General features: G+C 32.0%; 1 long non-coding RNA gene across 1 annotated transcript; it reads right to left on the bottom strand.

Moving 5' to 3' along the window:
• Positions 1-740: 740 nt before the first annotated feature.
• On the bottom strand, positions 741-2,694 carry LOC143068470 (uncharacterized). Its single transcript, XR_012976179.1, has 2 exons — positions 2,613-2,694; positions 741-1,095 (listed from the first exon to the last, which is right to left on the bottom strand). It is a non-coding gene; the product is annotated as an uncharacterized LOC143068470 (long non-coding RNA).
• Positions 2,695-4,000: the final 1,306 nt, after the last annotated feature.

The raw sequence follows: 4,000 nt of genomic DNA, 5'->3' as shown, positions 1-4,000 counted from the left end.
GAGAAATTAACATTACAAAAAATCTTAACTTTTTTTTCAAATAGTATCGTGCATTGAACCACGAAAATGAGGTCAAGAACAATGGAAATATGACACAGAAACTTTATAACATAAGGCATTTATAACTTAAAGTATGAAGCATCCAGGTTTTGCACCTTCTTAATTATGAAGCTTTTAAGTAGTTAGTAAACACCATTACCATCTAGGGCAGAAGATGCAGACTCAACCAAATTTGGTAGTGAAAGGACAATAACTGCAATAAGGAGTTGTATGATGGTTTTGATTGAAATGAACAATAGGTACAGTTCAACATTGTAAACAATACATTAACTGCCCTGTCAGATTTGCTTAATTTATAGCAGACAACTTCCAGGATAAAAGAATAAACTTGCATTTTACCCCCTAAGGCCTATGTTCTATTTTTAACTATATTAGCCATTTTGGTTGGCAGGTTTGGTCCCTGAACACAATTTATATAAACTAGATATCCCAATGATGGTTATGGCTCTGTAGTTTCAGAATTAATTTTGTAAAAGTTTATGGATGACAACAACGGACACCAAATGATGAGAAAAGTTCACAAAGCCCTTTGAGCAGGGTGAGCTAAACATAATCTATTTTATAACAAGCAGATTTTTATAAAAAGTTAAAGCACCATTTGAATGTGAATTTTTGCGGTTATGTGCATTGAATAAAATCTTCTAATTCATTTGACTATACAAGAGATTTCAATCACTTAGTGAACAAAATCATGATAATTTATTGATAATATAAATATACATACAAAATGTACAATATAAAATGAAGCAATGATATAAAATGTCCCTGATAAAATAACGGTTAGTCTTAATCTGCCTTTTCAGATTTCTTTTTAGCCTTTGCAATATTTTTATCTCTTCTAGCTTTCCTTTTTTGTTCTTTCTCTTTTGCCTCTATCTGTTTTGCAAGATTGTAGGCTAAAATTGCACTTATCAAAAACAATGGAGACAAACACAGCAGAACATAGAACACAAAGTCCCAAGGATTTTTTGCAGCATACTTTAAAATGTCAACTAATGTCTCTCGCCAGTCCCAATCAAACATGATTCTTTATACCTAAATTAAAAGAAGAAAAAAAATCATTATTGATATTAACTATATTCTATCTTCCACCTTAAAATTTACATATACATGTATGTTTTATAGTTAATTTCCTTGTGTTGATTTAACTTACTGTACTACCTGTCAATGACTGTGACATTTTCTGAATAATCATCAGGTGACCATAAAATCTATGTCAACCATACATGTACATGTAATGGTCTTATATGATCATCATTATACCCCCTGTTGCCTAATTTATACACAAGATATTACTGAATTACTCTGACAAAGACTAGTCATGTACCACTATCTTGGTCAGCAAGAATTCAGAACTATACATATACATGTATATATGTAACTTAAGCATTAAGATTGGAAATTATTATTAAATGTTTAACAACTACCAACAACTTTTATTATAGGACTTTATTATTATCAGTATGTATTTCTGTTTGTCTTCAAATGTAACCCTCCTATGAATAGGCTATTGGACATCAGAGCAATCTAGGACTACTTCTGAAGTGGAGCACTTACATTGTACAAGGTTTTTTAATTTATTTTGTGTTGTACCAAACATTTCATAATCTTGAGTCAAAACAGAAGCAAGACTAAAGTTAAATTCCATTGAGCAGATACATGTACATTAGTTAAAAATGTATACTGCTAACATACTGGGGTTTTAATTTAGCCATTATTTTCATCAATCTATAGGTTTGGCCACTAAATCATGGTTATAGTACATTACATACTGAAATTTGGAAATTTTTCACCGACTGAAAACACTTGTCCATTTTTTGGGGGTGTTGAAGATTCTCGCACTCTACAGAGCTGACTGTGAGCACAAAATGTACTCCAATTGCAACATGACAGGAACACTCACCAGTATTTGATAAAGCACTATGCAACACTTAACATGCTTAACATTTGAACTGGAAGGACTATGCCAATACCTTTCTTGAACTTAGGAGTCAATCAAGCAATATTGAAAGTACATGTATCTCCAAATTAATAACTTTACTCAATACTTCATGGCTGATTATTTGAAAGTGAAGCCTAAAACTATGCAGACAATTTTGTTGCAAATCAATTAGTCAGAGATTACTCTGACGTCCAACGGCTGTTTTGCCAGACAAGCTGGGGCTGTGGGAACTTCATTTAGAGCGCCTGTTAATAGCTGACCCATCTTTTTTGTTAAATTATAAATAGATAAAGTCAACACTATCATGACTATACAAATATTTAATCTCCAAGAGCTCACCAGAAAATTCATGACAGGCAGCATCATGCCTTCTTTCACTTCAGGGGTTCCAACTCATATAGAGCTAAGTCCTAACCATCCAGATAAATGAACCCCAAGGTCTAACCTAAACAGCTAAAATTAGTACTAGTGTGAAGTGACAGTGTTGTAAACTGGTACAAAATGAAAGAAGAAGCAAAAAGCATGGACAAAGAGGACTCCTAACTTGATACATCTTGTACATTTGACGCTTGTATCAGATATTTTAAATATAAATTGTCGAACTCCTTACTAATTTAAAGTGTTCCAGTGTTTTTAAACTGCTGTTTCGGCTTCGAAATGTCTTTTTTATTACAGGAAGTGTTATGTGGTCTATAATTTCCATCTACGACGGTGCAATCATGGTTATATTCCGGCAAACAATCTATGACGGCATCGAGAACCCTAGATTTATACCGAATTTGATTGTAATGATAAAATAATACTACATTATAATATAAGAGATATGCAGGGTTTGCAATACTGATTTCAAAACTAAAATTGTTTTGTATGGCTTTATTTAGAAATAAGCCCCAAAACACTCACAGGAAATGTATTAAATGCTAAAAATCAACAGGAGCAGATGGGGTCATACCAGCTAAAATAGTAAAATCAAGTAGATCTGTCGCTGCATCAAGCTGACAATCTTATAAATTTGACTGTATACACGAATATATTTTCATACCGACTTCGTACTTTATTTGACATTTCCCACTTTTTACACTGATCGATATGACCTAGCTTGAGGTCATTCCGATGTATTGCTATCGCCTAAATTTCTATTATGCAAATTGTTTTGGGTTTTCTACCGATCTATAAAAATTATAGATCCGCGGACATTATCTAGTGCAAAATAACATTCCTTATCGCTTGTTCTAAATAAATTTTTTCAATGGATACTCCTATAAATATTTTTTTTTAAACACAAATTAATAATATGAAAATGTTTTGTCGTTAGATATATATATATAAAAGTTAAAAAAAATCATTGATAATATCTATGAACACGTATCGAAAAATTGTGTTAAAGCTTGCGGAAGAATATCTCAAGAACGTTTTGCGACACTCCCGGCAAGGACCAGTAATTCTTTAATTGTGTTTGCGGGAAAATATGAATGGCTTCTCATATCCAATCTTTTAGAAAAATCGTTTTTTAAAAAAGAGTATCCACCATGCACTTGCACTGCACTATTATAATATTAGAATAGTAGAATAGAATGATTTACAAATGGATAAAAATTATATATACATGTAACTGTTATATATATTAATATAATATATAACAAAAAACCAGTGTATCATTGTATACTCTGGGACTATTATTATATTAGTATAATAGTCCCAGGTATACTGATTTGTATCACTGTAATATAATAGTTATTACGGTGCGGTTGAATTTCCTGTCATTTATTCATCACCCACTCACGAACTTGTCTCAGAAAAAAATATATCTCTGTACATTAACCTCAGTTTCATGTAAAGAGATGTAATTTTTTTCTGTGACATGTGCTTTTGACCATCCACTAGAACTTGCGGTCATCCGATGTTCAGTACTTCAGTAATTTGATTTTATTCGAGCGTCACTTATGAGTCTTTTGTAGACGAAACGTGTGTCTGACGCAAATATAAATTTTCAATTCT

Source organism: Mytilus galloprovincialis, chromosome 1 (genome assembly GCF_965363235.1).
Source record: "Mytilus galloprovincialis chromosome 1, xbMytGall1.hap1.1, whole genome shotgun sequence".
In the NCBI taxonomy this organism is placed as follows: domain Eukaryota; kingdom Metazoa; phylum Mollusca; class Bivalvia; order Mytilida; family Mytilidae; genus Mytilus; species Mytilus galloprovincialis.
Note: the sequence above shows the minus strand (reverse complement) of the source record. Positions and strands in the feature narration are given on the sequence as shown.